General features: G+C 40.4%; 1 protein-coding gene across 3 annotated transcripts in view; it reads right to left on the reverse strand.

The window, feature by feature from the left end:
- The window catches only part of LOC129813224 (uncharacterized), a 36,680-nt gene that overhangs the window by 4,088 nt on the left and 13,313 nt on the right, over nt 1-19,279 (reverse strand). For all 3 annotated transcript variants that reach the window (XM_055865509.1, XM_055865512.1, XM_055865510.1), the window contains exon 3: nt 912-1,060. The gene's annotated coding sequence lies outside the window, so the exon portion shown is untranslated. The remainder of the gene's footprint in view (nt 1-911; nt 1,061-19,279) is intronic.

The following is a 19,279-nucleotide window of genomic DNA, read 5'->3' on the forward strand; positions in this document are numbered from 1 at the left end:
CTATATATACACACACAGCTGAAACACACAGGAACACACTATATATACACACACAGCTGAAACACACAGGAACACACTATATATACACACACAGCTGAAACACACAGGAACACACTATATATACACACAGCTGAAACACACAGGAACACACTATATATACACACATCTGAAACACACAGTAACACACTATATATACACAGCTGAAACACACAGGAACACACTATATATACACACACAGCTGAAACACACAGGAACACACTATATATACACACAGCTGAATCAATCAGGAACACACTATATATACACACAGCTGAAACACACAGGAACACACTATATATACACACAGCTGAAACACACAGGAACACACTATATATACACACTTGTTAAACCCACTTCAATTAGTGTAGATGAAGGGGAGGAGACAGGAAGGATTTTTAAACCTTGAGACAATTGAGACATGGATTGTGTATCTGTGCCATTCAGATGAATTGCCTTTAAACAGGGTATGGTAGTAGTTGCCAGGCACACTGGTTTGAGTGTGTCAAGAACTGCAACGCTGCTGGGTTTTACACGCTCAACAGTTTCCCGTGTCTATCAAGAATGGTTCACCACCCAAAGGACATCCAGCCAACTTGACACAACTGTGGGAAGCATTGGAGTCATCATGGGACAGCATCCCTGTGGAACACGTTAGACACCTTGTAGAGTCCATGTCCTGATGAATTGAGGCTGTTCTGAGGGAAACCGGGGTAACTCAGTATTAAGGTGTTCTTAATGTTTTGTATACTCAGTGTTTAATTATTCTGTTTAGGAGCTCATGGAGGGCTACAAGGGTCCTAATTATATAAAATCAACAATGTTGATAAGCAGTAAAGATAACATTAGATATAAGTCAAGTAGAAGACACTTACAGAGATTGTAGATGGCTGGTTTATGTCCTCTAGATTGTAGATGGCTGCCTGATGTCCTCTAGATTGTAGATGGCTGGTTTTTATGTCCTCTAGATTGTAGATGGCTGGTTTTTATGTCCTCTAGATTGTAGATGGCTGCCTGATGTCCTCTATCCAAGACAAAACAGATAAAGGTTAATTAACTCAAGTTATTGAAAACATCTAAAACACACTTAGACATTTTCTTTATTACAATCAGCAGAACAACAGTTATCACATTTAGTTCAGAGAGAAGGTACTAATTCACCAGGTACCTGTTGAAGTGTTGTTGCTGTGTCCATGTGAGCAGCGCTTTATAGGGATTTATGTGTTAATATTTATCAGGGGAAGGGAAGGCAGAGGGAGAGATAGAGGCTGCTGGCATCATTACCATATTTATCCAGCGAGGGCAGAGGGAGGGACAGGTGATGCAATAGCTTTACTGGAAATAGAATGTTATTATTGACCCTGAATTTGTTCTAGATCAATAAAGGGCAAATAAATAAAATAATAAAATTGACCTGTTCACATCGTTGCTGTTCATTTCTTGCTAGTTTCTTTTGATTTATGTTTATGTTTTTGTTTTATTCATATATTATCTCTTTCATCTGGAAAATATGTTGAATATAAAGTCTATTGTCTCTGTCAATCCCAGGAGTTATTTATATGTTTAATATGAAATGGTTAATAAAAACATGACAGCCTTATGTACCTCCAAGTAAAATGCCATTTAGAAATAAATGATATATACGGTGCCTTAGGAAAGTATTTCACATCTAAAATGGATTAACTTGTTTTTCCCCTCATCAATCTAGACACAATAACCCCTAATGACAAAGCAAAACGTTTTTTTTTTAGAAATGTTTGCAAATGTATTAGAAATAAAGACCTCCAGACCCTTTACTCAGTACTTTATTAAAGAAACATTGGCAGTGATTACAGCATTGAGTCGTCTTGGGTATGACACTACCAGCTTGGCACACCTGTATTTGGGGAGTTTCTCCCATTCTTCTCTGCGGATCCTCTCAAGGTCTCAGGTTGGATGGGGAGTGTTGCTGCACAGTTATTGTCTCTCCAGGGATGTTTGATCGCGATCAAGTCTGAGCTCTGGCTGGGCCACTCAAGGACATTCAGAGACTTGTCCCGAAGCAACTCCAGCATTGTCTTGGCTGTGTGTTTAGGGTCGTTATCCTGTTGGAAGGGGAACCTTCGCCCCAGTCTGAGGTCACTCTGGAGCAGGTTTTCATCAAGGATCTTTCTATACTTTGCTTCATCTTTCCCTCGATCCTGACTAGTCTCCCAGTCCCTGCCGCTGAAATACATCCCCACAGACTGATGCTGCCACCCCAATGTTTCACCGTCAGGGTGGTGCCAGGTTTCCTCCAGATGTGACTCTTGGCATTCAGGCCAAAGGGTTCAATCTTGGTTTCACCAGATCAGAGAATCTTGTTTCTCACGTCTGAGAGTCTTTAGGTGCCTTTTGGCAAACTCCAAGCAGGCTGTCATGTGCCTTTTACTGAGGAGTGTCTTTCGTCTGGCCACTCTACCATAATGGCCTGATCGGCAGAGTGCTGCAGAGATGGTTGTCCTTCGGGAAGGTTCTCCCATTTCCACAGCAGGATTATAGAGCTCTGTCAGAGTGACAATCGGGTTCTTGGTGACCTCCCTGACCAAGGCCCTTCTAACCCCGATTGCTCCGTTTGGCTGGGTGACCAGCTCTAGGAAGAATCTTGGTGGTTCCAAGATTCTTCAATTTAAGAATGATCAACCACTAACCATTGGTGGACAAGTGATACACTGCATTTAAATAATTGAGGATAACACAATAATGTTTTACAACTTCTTTTCCATTATGGTCCTCTGTACACACATACATGAATACAAATACATCATTCCAACAGCACCAACAAGGGGGGAAACAGTACAATAAACATTAAAGATGGGAGTGAAATATACAGTGCATTTTGAGAGGTTTATGACATGTTCTCTAAAGGATCACTGCACTAGCCAACGGGACAGGAACAGTGCATTTAGAGAGGTTCATGACATGTTCTCTAAAGGATCACTGCACTAGCCAACGGGACAGGAACAGTGCATTTAGAGAGGTTCATGACATGTTCTCTAAAGGATCACTGCACTAGCCAACGGGACAGGAACAGTGCATTTAGAGAGAGGTTCATGACATGTTCTCTAAAGGATCACTGCACTAGCCAACGGGACAGGAACAATGCATTTAGAGAGGTTCATGACATGTTCTCTAAAGGATCACTACACTAGCCAACGGGACAGGAACAGTGCATTTAGAGAGAGGTTCATGACATGTTCTCTAAAGGATCACTGCACTAGCCAACGGGACAGGAACAATGCATTTAGAGAGGTTCATGACATGTTCTCTAAAGGATCACTGCACTAGCCAACGGGACAGGAACAATGCATTTAGAGAGAGGTTCATGACATGTTCTCTAAAGGATCACTGCACTAGCCAACGGGACAGGAACAATGCATTTAGAAAGTATTCAGACCCCTTGACATTTTCCACATGTTGTTATGTTTCAGACTTATTCTAAAATTGATTAAATAGTTTTTTTTGTTGTAAATCTACATACAATAAAACCTAATGACAAAGCAGTTTTTTAGAAAATGTTAGCAAATGTGTATATATATAAAAATTACATTAATTTTAGAATAAGGCTGTAACGAAACAACATGTGTAAACATTGAAGGGGTATGAATACTTTCCAAATACACTCTGTTTACTTGAGACCCGCCTTCTTCTGCCTTCTACGGAATTAAAACGTCATTATTCACTTAGAAATTCACAATAATTCTAAGAACTGTTTACCAAGTAACGTCATGCAACATTGAAAGATCACAAGACAGGATACACAGCACTTAATGCACACAGTCACTAACCGTTAACCCTGTGTTGCTACCAACATGTTACAGTCATTAACCGTTAACCCTGTGTTGATACCAACATGTTACAGTCACTAACCATTAACCCTGTGTTACAGTCACTAACCGTTAACCCTGTGTTGCTACCAACATGTTAGTCACTAACCATTAACCCTGTGTTGCTACCAACATGTTACAGTCACTAACTGTTAACCCTGTGCTGCTACCAACATGTTACAGTCACTAACCATTAACCCTGTGTTACTACCAACATGTTACAGTCACTAACCATTAACCCTGTGTTGTTACCAACATGTTACAGTCACTAACTGTTAACCCTGTGTTACTACCAACATGTTACAGTCACTAACTGTTAACCCTGTGTTACTACCAACATGTTACAGTCACTAACTGTTAACCCTGTGTTGCTACCAACATGTTACAGTCACTAACTGTTAACCCTGTGTTACTACCAACATGTTACAGTCACTAACCATTAACCCTGTGTTGCTACCAACATGTTACAGTCACTAACCATTAACCCTGTGTTGCTACCAACATGTTACAGTCACTAACCGTTAACCCTGTGTTACTACCAACATGTTAGAGTCACTAACCATTAACCCTGTGTTGCTACCAACATGTTACAGTCACTAACCATTAACCCTGCATTTGTATTTGTATTTGTATTTATTATGGACCCCCATTAGTTCCTTCTAAGGCAGCAGCTACTCTTCCTGGGGTCTGGCAAAATTAAGGCAGTTGTAATGACTCCCACCGAAGGTGGCTCCCCTTCCTGTTAGGGTGGCGCTCGGCGGTCGTCGTCACCGGCCTACTAGCTGCTACTGACTTTTCCTCCCCCTCCCTTTTTGTTTAGTGGTTACACCTTTTTGTGGTTAGGGTGATTTGCGGGGCTTTATTACCCAGCAGCCCGGCCTGCTGGGTGTGCGGGATTGTTGTGTGTACAGGTAGTACATTCTTGTGTGTCACGGTACGTGTACGTTGGTTCTTGTGATTTTCGTGTTTCTCACTTTATTTGTGGTGGAGCATTACTTTTAGAGTAGCGTCGTGTTTTCACCCGTGTGGGGAATTCAATTTGGAACGCTACTCTGAACTCTCTGTCTCCTGCGTCTGACTCCTTCCTCCACTACACCCCGGGCATTACAGCAGTTATACAATTTTAAGAACATTACATAACATACTAAGTGTGTGTCCTCAGGTCCATACTCCACTGCCACATATCTACACCACAAAATCAATGTGTACGTGTGTGTATAGTGCGTATGCTATCGTGCGTGTGTGTACGTGTCTGTGCCTATGTTAGTGTTGCTTCACAGTCCCCTCTGTTCCATAAGGTGTATTTTCTGTTTTTTATTAACCCTGTGCTGATACCAACATGTTACAGTCATTAACCATTAACCCTGTGTTGATACCAACATGTTACAGTCACTAACCATTAACCCTGTGTTGATACCAACATGTTACAGTCACTAACTGTTAACCCTGTGTTGATACCAACATGTTACAGTCACTAACCATTAACCCTGTGTTGATACCAACATGTTACAGTCACTAACTGTTAACCCTGTGTTGATACCAACATGTTACAGCCACTAACCATTAACCCTGTGTTGCTACCAACATGTTACAGTCACTAACCATTAACCCTGTGTTGATACCAACATGTTACAGTCACTAACCATTAACCCTGTGTTGATACCAACATGTTACAGTCACTAACCATTAACCCTGTGTTGTTACCAACATGTTACAGTCACTAACCATTAACCCTGTGCTGCTACCAACATGTTACAGTCACTAACCATTAACCCTGTGTTGATACCAACATGTTACAGTCACTAACCATTAACCCTGTGTTGACACCAACATGTTACAGTCAGTAACAGTTAACCCTGTGTTGCTACCAACATGTTACAGTCACAAACTGGTAACCCTGTGCTGATACCAACATGTTACAGTCACTAACTGTTAACCCATGTTGCTCCTGTGTTAGAAATTTTAACCAAGTGAGAGAGACTTTGTCATTTCTTCAGAAAATCACCTTTATTCAATATCGATTAATTATTGCAATAATGAGGCTGGTCGACCCCCCACCTTTGGGTGTTGGACCGAGTAACCTAACCTTCACACAAATGCAGAGTTCTATATATAGCTGACACTAACAATGCTCAGTCATGGTTGGTTCAACCCCCTTCATGCAGACCAAGGCGCATCATAACCACTCTGGCTTCATCTTGTCGTTATCTGCCTGTGAGTTGCTGTCTTTCTTGTCATTAGGGGGGCGCCATTTCGACTTTGTAACAATTCGTTCCCAAATTAAACTGCCTCGTACTCAATTCTTGCTCGTACAATATGCATATTATTATTACTATTGGATAGAAAACACTCTCTAGTCTCTAAAACCGTTTGAATTATTTCTCTGAGTGAAACAGAACTCATTCTGCAGCACACTTCCTGTCAAGGAGTGAGATTTCTGAAATCGAGGTCTCTGTTCTAGGGTCAGTTTATAAATTCCCATGTAAGCTATGGGGCTACATGCACTGCATACGCCTTCCTCTAGATGTCAGTAAGCGGTGAGCATTTGAATGGAGTGGATTGCACCATCTGGGGCACTATAAAAGCTCTTGGAACGGAAGGTCCGTTCTTTTCAACGGGGCGCCTGACGCAGGAGGGGCATTACAATGGCGTCCTGAAAAGCTTTCGTTTTAGCAGTTCTATATCTCCGGCTCTGATTTAATTTGATTTTTGTCTTAACCTGTTGAGGATGGGGGCGCTGTTGTCACTATTTATGCTAATCGTGTAATTTTTGAAACGGCTTCCCACAAAATTCTTGATCGTACAATATGCATATTATTATTATTATTGGATAGGAAACAGTCTATAGTTTCTATAGGAGTTGAAATTTTGTCTCTAAGTGGAACAGAACCCATTCTACAGCAATTTCCCTGACATGGAGTCAGATTTCAGAAATGTTGGCCCCTGATCTGGAGTCAGTTAAAAGGGCACTGTTATTGCTATGAGTACACGGACACTGCTTACGTCTTCCCCTGGATGCCTTTACGTGATGACGATTTGAATGGGGTCGATTGCGCGTTCACAGGCACTATAAATTAAAAAACCCTGTAGCTAGCAAGTCTTTTCTTGGTGCGTCATGCGCGTGGAGGACACCGTCCCGCACCTGTTCCAAGCATTAGTGTTGGGAGTAATCTTTCTCCGGTCATGTTAAGACTCGTTATAGGAGTTAAAAACATCATAAGGTAGTTAATTTAAAGCGTTTTATAGCAATTTATATCCGTTTAGTGCGATTTTGGGACATTTATTTCTGAAACGCTGTGAATAGCTGGGCACGCTTCCAGTTCATCCCGAACGCAGTTGGCATTTCCACATGGCAAGAGGACATCTTTCCACCAAAAGACGATTAGACCCAAGAAAGGATCCTTTGCCCAAGATACTGATGGAAGAACAGCTCAAAGTAGGAACAATTTATTATGATAAATCGTGTTTCTGTCGAAAAATGTTAGTGGCTTTGGACGCCATGTTTTTTGACGTAGCTTCGCTTGGCGCAAACTGTATTGAAAAGTAAGGATAATTTAAAAAATGTAATTCCGCGATTGTATTAAGAATTAAATTGTCTATCAATCGATGTCCACCCTATATTTTTTAGTCACATTTATGAGTATTTATGTATAAGAGTAGATCACTGTCTAATATGGCGCACGGACATTTTCTCACCAGCTGGGCTACATTTCACATTGTCTAACCATGATTTTGGTGGCTAAATATGCACCTTTTCGAACAAACTGTATATGCATGTTGTAATGTGATGTTACAGGGGTGTCATCTGAAGAATTCTGAGAAGGTTAGTGAAAAAAATAATATATTTTGGCGATGTTGACGTTATCGCTCACTTTGGCTAGAATTAATGCTGGGGTAATGTTTGCACCTGTGCTATGCTAATATAACGATTTATTGTGTTTTCGCTGTAAGACACTTAGAAAATCTGAAATATTGTCTGTATTCACAGGATCTGTGTCTTTCGATTAGTGTATGCTGTGTATTTTTACGAAATGTTTGATGATTAGTAAGTAGGTAAACACGTTGCTCTATGTAGTTATTCTAGTCCATTTGTGATGGTGGGTGCAATTGTAACCTATGCCATCTACCTGAAATATGCACTTTTTTCTAACAAAACCTATCCCATACCATAAATATGTTATCAGACTGTCATCTGATGAGTTTTTTTCTTGGTTAGGGGCTATAAATATCTTAGTTTAGCCGAATTGGTGATAGCTACTGGTGTTGGTGGACAAATAAAAGATGGTGGATTATGCTAATGTGTTTTTAGGTAATAGATGTACATCTTTACATATTGTGTCTTCCCTGTAAAACATTTTAAAAATCGGACATGTTGGCTGGATTCACAAGATCTGTGTCTTTCATTAGCTGTATTGGACTTTAATGTGTGAAAGTTAAATATTTTAAAAAAATATTTTTTTTGAATTTCGCGGCACTGGTTTTTCAGTGGGGGTGGGGGGGGAGTGCCGCTAGCGGCACCCTCATCCTAGACAGGTTAAAAACTTCATAAGGTAGTTCATTTAAACTGACTTATAGCAGTTTATATCAGTTTATTGCGATTTTCTGGAATTTCTTTGTCACGCGCTATCGCTAGTTGGACACCTCTCCGGCACATGGCTAGCATTAGCTGCTATTTCTACAGGAGAAGAGGACATCTTTCAACCAAAAGACGATTGTTCTGGAGAAAGGACACCTTGCCCAAGATTCTGATGGAAGCTCAGCAAATAGTAAGAAGTCTTTATGCTGTTAATTCGTATTTATGTTGACAAATGTTAAACAATAATTACGCCATGAATTTCGGTGCGGTCGCGCTTTAGCGCATGCTGTATGCATAGTAACGTTAATTAAAAAAATCTAACACAGCGGTTGCATTAAGAACTAATGTATCTTTCATTTGCTGTCCAACCTGTATTTTTTTGTCAAGTTTATGAATAGTTATCGATTAGATTAGGTGCCTCTCCAAGATGGCGCCGGACAGATTGCTTGAAGTTTGGCCACTAATCACATTGTATAACCACGATTTGTGCCGCTAAATATGCACATTTTCGAACAAACCCTATATGCATTGTGTAATATGATGTTACAGGACTGTCATCTGAAGAAGTTTATGAAGGTTAGTCAAAAATTATATATCTTTTGCTTGTTTCTTACGATCGCTAACCTTTGCTGCTGGTTAATGGCTTGTGTTTCTGGCTATTGTGGTAAGCTAATATAATGCTATATTGTGTTTTCGCTGTAAAACACTTAAAAAATCTGAAATATTGGCTGGTTTCACAAGATGTTGGTCTTTCATTTGCTGTACGCTGTGTATTTTTCAGAAATGATTTATGATGAGTATTTAGGTAATTCACGTTGCTCTCTGTAGTTATTCTAGTCGCTTTGGTGAGAGTTGTGATGGTGGCTGCAATGGTAAACTATGATTTATACCTGAAATATGCACATTTTTCTAACAAAACATATGCTATACAATAAATATGTTATCAGACTGTCATCTGATGAAGTTGTTTCTTGGTTAGTGGCTATTTATATCTTTATTTGGTCGAATTTGTGATAGCTACCTATGCAGGGAAAAAATGGTGGAGTAAAAAAAGTGGTGTCTTTTGCTAACGTGGTTAGCTAATAGATTTACATATTGTGTCCTCCCTGTAAAACATTTTAAAAATCAGAAATGATGGCTGGATTCACAAGATGTGTATCTTTCATCTGGTGTCTTGGACTTGTGATTTAATGATATTTAGATGCTAGTATTTACTTGTGACGCTATGCTAGGCTATGCTAGTCAGCTTTTTTACTGATGGGGGTGCTCCCGGATCCGGGATTGGGAGGAATTAGAGGTTAACCCTACCCAGGCTTAGTTTCCCAGATGCAAGGATGATTTTGAGGCAATGAGGGATTGTTCTACTCCTAAGCTATCTCTAGTAAAACACATTATTGTCTACGTAATGCAGTCTTTAACCCATTTGTCAGCTCAATCCATCTCTGGTGACCATACGCCCAGATTAGCTGCAGGGAACTAGAGTGGAGACCATGAAACACAGACACTAACAGGACAGAAATGTCTTGCTGTTCGTTAAGTATTAATTGCTAACTATTATTATCAAACAAATCAGTTAAATATGTAATTTTTCTCTCACACTACCAACATGTTACAGTCACTAAGCGTTAACCCTGTGTTGCTACCAACATGTGCTAACGTAGGCTAATGCGTTTAGCATGAGGTTGTAAGTAACAAGAACATTTCCCAGGACATAGACATATCTGATATTGGCAGAAAGCTTACATTCTTGTTAATCTAACTGCACTGTCCAATTTACAGTAGCTATTACAGTGAAATAATAGCAGGCTATTGTTTGAGGAGAGTGCACAGTTATGACCTTGAAAAGTTATTAATAAACCAAATAGGCACATTTGGGCAGTCTTGATACAACATTTTGAATAGAAATTAAATGGTTCATTGGATCAGTCTAAAACATTGCAAATACACTGCTGGCATCTAGTGGCCAAAATCTAAATTGCACCTGGGCTGGAATAATACATTGTGGCCTTTCTCTTGCATTTCAAAGATGATGGAACAATTTTTTTTAAATAAACTCATGGTTTTTTCTTTGTATTATCTTTTACCAGATCTAATGTGCTATATTCTCCTACATTCATTTCACATTTCCACAAACTTCGAAATGTTTCCAATCAAATGGTATCAAGAATACGCATATCCTGCGTATCCTAGGTCCTGAGGTACAGGCGGTTAGATTTGGTTGTTTTAGGCGAAAATTGAAAAAAAAAAGGGCGGATCCTTAAACCAAAAAAGTCAGACCCCCACTTAGCATTTGATTGTCTGAAGACAGCGCCCTGCATACTTCCTCAATTAACATAATTTCATAACCAGCACAGGTGTCACAAATCTCAATAATAGCGATAAAATAAATCACTTACCTTTGAAGATCTTCCTCTGTTGGCAAACCCAAGGGTCCCAGCTACACAATAAATGGTTGTTTTGTTTGATAAAGTCCCTCTTTATATCCCAAAAACTCTGTTTGGTTGCGCGTTTTGTTCAGTAATCCACCTGTTCAAAGGCGTTCAAACACGCAGAGAAATAAATTCCAAAAGTACCAGTAAAGTTCGTTGAAACAAGTCAAACGATGTTTCCTCGGGTTGTCAAATATCTAAATAAACAATAATATTTCAACCGGACAATAGCGTATTCAATAGGAAAGAAAAATAACGAAGAGCGCGCAAACCAGTGTTTCAACAGACGTCTTCTTCTTGTTAGTTTTTCAAATAACAAGCCTGAAACCATGTCTAAAGACTGTTGACATCTAGTGGAAGCCATAGGAACTGCAATCTGGGAGCTAAATCCCTCTATAGTCAATAGCAAGTCAATGGAAAAATGGTGACAACAAAAAAATCACATTTTCTGGATGGATTTTAATCGGGTTTTTGACCTGGCATATCAGTTCTGTTATACTCACAGACATTATGTTAACAGTTTTAGAAACCTCAAAGTGTTTGCTATCGAATACAACCAATGATATGCATATCCTAGCTTCTGGGCCTGAGTAACAGGCAGTTTACTTTGGGCATGTCAGACTCTCTGAACTTCCGAACACTGCCCCCTAGCCCTAACACACTTGACTTAATTTTAGCGGCCAAAAGAATGTAATACTTCCAGGTCAACTTTAATATGAATACCATTGTAAAGCACAATCTCTCCCCTTCCCAGTAAAACCATTGACGAGACCTTCATACCGTCTCTGCATGATTGAAGAAGACAATCGAGCTCCGCCTGGTCTTTTTAAAAATAGCGGAGAGGGAAGCGAAAGCTACTGAGTGATACTGAAAGGGGGAGATATGTTGTTTGGGGAAATTACTTTTCCAATTTTTCACTCGATTTGTCCAATTTATCACCTCTAAATTGTAAATAAATCTACAAAGAGTTTATATGTCTCATTTACATACCTATTTGAAGGTTTGTGTCAAATTTGAATATGGTTAATAGGGCGGCGCAAAATTACTCTTCACAAGTAAACTGCGGCTGTCTGAGAGTCATGATGGCTCGCAGTGATGATACAAAAAATTAACAATTACTCACAAGTAAATAACTTTACACTCACCATTACACTCACGATTGATAATTTCTTGTTTATAATCTACGAGAGGAGAGCTTCCCCTGGTGGACAGAGGTTGTATGGCACACAATGAGTTGAATAATGCATGCAGTACGTTACTTCGTGACACGCCACAATGTAACGTACAACGTCAGAGGGGTCAGTCTTTTCAACTTTTCTCCAATACTGTTGGTAGATTACCATGTCAATCAACGCTTGAATACAAACTTAGTTTACACCCCAAATTTTGATGCCAATACAGTCGCTACAGTCTCATTAGTTTTCATTACAACCTGGATTTTGAGGAGAAACAGGAACAGGGAATGAACATTTAATTTTCAACGGACATGGATCGGAACAGAACAGCGTCTGGACAAAAACACATACCGACATTAATGCAGACAGAGGGAACAAACTGTGTCTACGCGTAATGATGGTGACTAGTGTGCGTAATGAAGGGCAGCCTGTCACCCATCATTACTGAAACATTTTGGAGCTGCCTTACTCAAGAAAGCAAAAAAGAGACAATGTTTGTATGGAGGCTTTATTAATTAACTCAATTATGATTATATTTTATACATTGTTTGCAAACTGATATGTGACACGTATTAATGCCAAAATAACATGCTAAACAGGTGGGGACCTGAATGACGGGTCGCCACCACTGACTGTAACATATAACCACTGCTAATACACCACACTGACTCCTCAGATGCAGCTGCACATCGCTATTGGACTGAAAGACAGAGGCATAAGTTGTTGAACACCCCTGACAGAGCAAAGGAACGGGACATAAAAAAGAGAAGGCTGCGTCGCCATAGAGACAGGTTTGTTTATTAATGTAAACCAATCCATACATTTAAATACAGTACTGAGTTATGAAAAGTTGAGACTGAGTTAAGAAAAGTGATATTTTAATGTGTAGTTATTTAGTTTTGAGATTCCAGTGTTCAAGACCATTTGTTTATTGGGCAGAATAACTTAGTCTCCTGTAATTTCACAGGCTTTGGCCAGTTGGTCAAAATAACTCTTCTGATGTGGAGACAGAGCCAGATAATTATTTTTAAATAACCTCCCAACCCTGGCGCTCTCCTCATTTTTTAGGACCTGATTGTGTCAGCAGACCAGGGGAAGAAGGGTAAAGTGCTCTTATGGGGAGTTAAACTGGAGCAACCGTCCATGTCCATCACAGCCCTACCCAGAACATCAGTGCAATAGACCACAGACAATCACCTGCACCTTAGAGACTGTGTTCACTGACTCTTCACACTTGCTTCTCAAGAGACTTTCTGCACCGACTCCCACTCAACCACTCTTACAGAGCCTTCACAAAGTATTCACTCCCCTTGATTTATTCCCCATTTTGTTGTTACAGCTTGAATTATAAATATATTCTATATTTATTTGTTCACCCATCTACACACAATACCCCATAATGACAATGTGAAAACCTGGTTTTAGAAATGTTTGCTAATTTCTTCAAAATTAAATACATAAATATCTAATTAACTTAATTGTTCACACCCTTGATAAAGGGATGGGGGGAGGCTGTGCCCTATGCACTTGTGGCGATCTGAGAGGATTTGATTGGTATGAACAATCTGGTAATGGCTCCACCTTGCCCTCTGATAGGCGAGGCTGAAGTTTCACCATATTGCTTACTGTATACAAGTTTATGCATGAGGGAAGATTTGGGAATGGCTCAGTGTCTCTGCAGACTCCTGTTGTGCCAGCAGAGGGCACTGCCACGCCATATTAATACAAACTGTTACCTTGGCCAGGAGCTCTCTATCAGGGCTGGGCAAAGGAGGGAAAGTTCTGGTACCACAAAATGTGCACACCTCCCCAAACCCACGAGCAAAAACATTGTTTGCCTAAAACAGTTTATTGTTGTTTTCTAGTTTCATTTGATAGTAAGATATTGTAAGATAAAGATAAATATATCATTTAATGTCTGAACCATACAGCCAACATTCAACTCAAACTTTGACATATTAGCAACTAAACCTCCATTTGCATCTTTAAATGTGGGTTGATTGTTAGCCTTTTGATAATAGGAGTCTTTTTACAGAACATTTGTAATGGATGTGGACTGTTTCCAGGAAGTGACATCATATTCATGAGTTATTAAATAAATGTATTAGACAGATTAATTGGACAGCAGAGCCGGAGAGGGCCAGTGGCTAGAAGGGCCTCTTGCACCATTTCCTGTCTTTTGGCGCTTCCTATCTTTAAACAAACACAGGAAGTGGTCTCTGCAGTCACATTTATCTACATTCCATAGGAAGTAAAGAACAATTCACTGAGGCCATCCAAGTTTACTCCAATGTTATTAGATAACCACTGGGCATACCACGTCAATTCAATGTATTTATTTATTTATTTTCACCTTTATTTAACCAGGTAGGCAGGTTGAGAACATGTTCTCATTCAATGTGGAAATGTGGGTAATATTTGGTTGAGAAGTTGATCAATGAGGTTAACCTTATCCGACTCAAGCCAGTTTAATTTTGGTGATATCCCGTTTAAAAACTGTACTCGACTAATAATCAATAATCAACAACATTTAAAAATTTGATTGAGATTGAGGACACATTGTGATCTGATTTGACCAGAACACACCATGAACTCAACAGGGATTATCATCAATCCATGAATTCAACAGAAATTATCACCAATCCATGAATTCAACAGGGATTATCACCAATCCATGAATTCAACAGGGATTATCATCAATCCATGAATTCAACAGGGGATTATCACCAATCCATGAATTCAACAGGGCTTGTCACCAATCCATGCAGTTTGTTGATTATATGTGTCACGCCCTGACCGTAGAGAGCTTTTTATGTCTCTATTTTAGTTTGGTAAGGGTGTGATTTGGGTGGGCATTCTATGTTCCTTTTTCTATGTTTGCATTTCTATGTTTTGGCCGGGTATGGTTCTCAATCAGGGACAGCTGACTATCGTTGTCTCTGATTGGGAACCATCACTACGGTTGATTGGGAACCGTTCTTAGGTAGCGTTTTCCCACATGTTTTTTTGTGGGTAGTTGTTTAGTGTTTTGCACCTGACAGGACTGTTTCGGTTTCGGTTATTCACTTTGTTATTTCTGTTTAGTGTTCAGTTTAAATAAAAAGTCATGAACACTTACCACGCTGCGCTTTGGTCCGATTCCTCTTCATCCGATGACGACACCCATTACAATATGTTTACAAGTAGTTTAGTAATGTAGGCTTCTTTACATGAAATAAGGATAATAACCTGAGCTAAGACTAGAAAACTAACTACACTACAGTGACAAGAAAAAATATGTCAACCCTTTGGAAATACCTGGATTTCTGCATGAATTGGTCATAACATTTGATCTGATCTTCATCTAGGTCACAACAATAGACTAACACAGTCTGCTTAAACTAATAACACACAAACAACTATACATTTTAATGTTTTTATTGAACACACCGTGTAAACATTCACAGTGCAGGGTGGGAAAAGTATGTGAACCCTTGAATTTAATAACTGGTTGACCCTCCTTTGGCAGCAATAACCTCAACCAAACATTTCCTGTAGTTGTGGATCAGACCTGCACAACGGTCAGGAGGAATTTTGGATCATTCTTCTTTCCAAAACTGTTTCAGTTCAGCAATATTCTCGGGATGTCTGGTGTGAACTGCTCTATTGTATAAGGGCGCAAGACGAGACCCAGATGCAGATGGTTTGAGTCTTTGATATTTATTAAATCATCCAAAATTGGTAGGCAGGAAATGGTTGTGGACAGGCAAAAGGTCAAAACCAGTTCAGAGGCCAGGAGGTACAGAGTGGCAGACAGGCTTGAGGTCAGGGCAGGCAGAATGGTCCGGCAGGTGGGTACAGATTCCAGAAACAGGCAAGGGTCAAAACTGGGAGGACTAGCAAAAGAGAATAGAAGCAGGAAAACGGGAAAACCGCTGGTTGACATGAAAAACAACAAGACAAAATGTTACAGAGAGACAGGAAACACAGGGACATATACACCAGGGAACATAATTGATGCCTTCTTGCCTGGAGACAATCACAAGGACAGGTGAAACAGATCACATATTGAGAAGTGACATATTGAGATCATGCCACAGCATCTCAATCGGGTTGAGGTCAGGACTCTAGATGGGCCACTCCAGAAGGTGTATTTTCTTCTGTTGTTGATTTACTTCTGTGTTTTGGGTCGTTGTCCTGCTGCGTCACCCAACTTCTGTCGAGCTTCAATTGGTGGACAGATAGCCTAACATTATCCTGCAAAATGTCTTGATAAAGCTGGGAATTCATCATTCTGTTGATGATAGCGAGCTGTCCGGACCCTGAGGCAGCAAAGCAGCCCCAAACCATGATGCTCACTCCACCAGACTTTACTGTTGGGATGAGGTTTTTATGTTGGTGTGCTGTGCCTTTTGTTTCACACAGTGTTGTGTGTTCCTTCCAAACAACTCAACTGTAGTTTCATCTGTCCACAGAGTATTTTGCCAGTAGTTCTGTGGAACATCTAGGTGCACCTTTGCAAACTTCAGACATGCAGCAATGTTTTTTGTGGACAGCAGTGGCTTCTTCCGTGGTGTCCTCCCATGAACACCATTCTTGTTTAGTGTTTTACGTATCGTAGAGTCGTCAACAGAGATGTTAGCATGTTCCAGATTTATCGGTAAGTCTTCAGCTGACACTAGGATTCTTCTTAACCTCATTGAGCATTCTGCGCTGTGCTCTTGCGGTCATCTTTGCAGGACGGCCACTCCTATGGTGAGTAGCAACAGTGCTGAACTTTCTCCATTTATAGACCATTTGTCTTACTGTGGACTGGTGAACATCAAGGCTTTTAGAGATACATTTGTAACCCTTTCCAGCTTTATGCAAGTCAACAATTCTTAGTCTTAGGTCTTCTGAGATCTCTTTTGTTTGAGGCATGGGTGGTCACATCAGGCAATGCTTCTTGTGAACAGCAAACTCAAAAGAAATTGTGTTTTTTTAGGGCAAGGCAGCTCTAACCAACATCTCCAATCTCGTCTCATTGATTGGACTCCAGGTTAGTTGACTCCTGACTCCAATTAGCTTTTGCAGAAGTCATTAGCCTCGGGGTTCACATACTGTATCCAACCTACACTGTGAATGTTTAAATGATGTATTCAATATAGACAATAACAATACAATCATTTGTGTGTTATTAGTTAAAGCACGCAATGTTTGTCTGTTGTGTGACTTAGATGAAGATCAGATCAAATGTAATGACCAATAAATGCAGAAGTTCAGGTAATTCCAAACGGTTCACATACTTTTTCTTGCCACTGTATATATACAAAAGTATGCTTAGTCTATTTCAGACACACCTGTTGCTGACAGGTGTATAAAATCGAGCACACAGCCATGCAATCTCCGTAGACAAACATATGCAGTATAATGGCCTTACTGAAGAGCTCAGTGACTTTCAACGTGAAAGGATGCCACCTTTCCAACAAGTCAGTTCATCATATTTCTGCCCTGCTAGAGCTGCCCTGGTCAACTGTACGTGCTGTTATTGTGAAGTGGAAACATAGAGGAGCAAAAACGGCTCAGCTGAGAAGTGGTAGGCCACACAAGCTCACAGAAAGGGACTGCAGAGTGCTGTAGCGCGTAAAACTCGTCTGTCCTCGGTTGCAACACTCACTACCAAGTTCCAAACTGCCTCTGGAAGCAACGTCAACATAAAAACTGTTCGTCGGGAGCTTCATGAAATGGGTTCCATGGCAGAGCAGCCGCACTCAAGCCTAAGATCACCATGCTCAATGCCAAGCGTCGGCCGGAGTGGTGTAAAGCTCACCACCATTGGACTCTGGAGCAGTGGAAATGCATTGTTTGGAGTGATGAATCACGCTTCACCATCTGGCATTCCCAAGAGAAATCTTAATGCTACTGCATCCAATGACTTTCTAGACGATTCTGTGCTTCCAACTTTGAGGCAACAGTTTGGGCCCTTTCCTTTTTTAACATGACAATGCCACCATGCACAAGGCGAGGTCCATACAGAAATGGTTTGTCCAGATCGGTGTGGAAGAACCTGACCTCAACCCAATGGAACAACTTTGGAGTGAATTGTAACTCCGACTGTGAGCCAGGCCTAATCGCCAAACATCAGTGCCTGACCTCACTTCTTGTGGCTGAATGGAAGCAAGTCCCTGTAGCAATGTTCCAACATCTAGTGGAAAGCCTTCCCAGAAGAGTGGAGGCTGTTATAGCAGCAAATGGGGGACCAACAACATATTAATACCCATGATTTTGAAATGAGATGTTCGACGAACAGGTGCCCACATACTTTTGGTCATGTAGTGTATCAACCAGGACCTTTGATGTTGCCCAAACTTGAAAAGAAACCTGATATGTATAATACCATTCTACCCAAGATGCAACATGTATATTCCAGACTAAGGGTCTGTACTACTGTTGGCTACTGTCATGATGTGTAACACAATTAGAGCTGTATCGTGGAATAGCATCGTGTAAACCTCTGTCCGTGTAAAAGATGATATGCAATTAAATGAACACCTTTATTGCACCAGAAAATAGATGTACAAGACAACAACATGCATTTCTAGCACAGACTTCAGTAAAGACATGGATATACAATGAACCAAAAAAAGGCTTTGATGCTTTTAACTATTTATGACCTCTTTCATCCCCTCATTCCCGTTGCTCAGTGAACCTCCCACTGCACCCTTGCAGTCTGTTGCACATTTCAGGCAGGTTGACATTGCCTGTAGTATTTCTGCCTGTAGTATTTGATTCGCCAAGACTCACACCTGCTGTAAAAGGGGGGAAAATAAATATTCGCTGGAGAAGATATTAAAATGGCATCTAGAAGGTCATGTTTCTAACTGTGTCTATGATGATGCTGCAAAGGTTGGAGTTCTCAAAGATCCTCTTCCTTCTGTTTCCTTTCAAATGTCATCGTTGACATGAGGCCATTTGTCAGGGTTCTGTTTAGAACATAAGGCCATTTGTCAGGGTTCTGTATAGAACACAATGCCTTTTGTTGGGGTTCTGTATAGAACACAATGCCGTTTGTCAGGGTTCTGTATAGAACACAAGGCCGCTTGTCGGGGTTCTGTATAGAACACAAGGCAATTTGTCAGGGTTCTGTTTAGAACACAATGCCGTTTGTCAGGGTTCTGTATAGAACACAATGCCGTTTGTCAGGGTTCTGTATAGAACACAATGCCGTTTGTCAGGGTTCTGTATAGAACACAATGTTGT

The sequence above is a fragment of the Salvelinus fontinalis genome, chromosome 16 (genome assembly GCF_029448725.1).
Source record: "Salvelinus fontinalis isolate EN_2023a chromosome 16, ASM2944872v1, whole genome shotgun sequence".
NCBI classification, from domain to species: Eukaryota; Metazoa; Chordata; class Actinopteri; order Salmoniformes; family Salmonidae; genus Salvelinus; species Salvelinus fontinalis.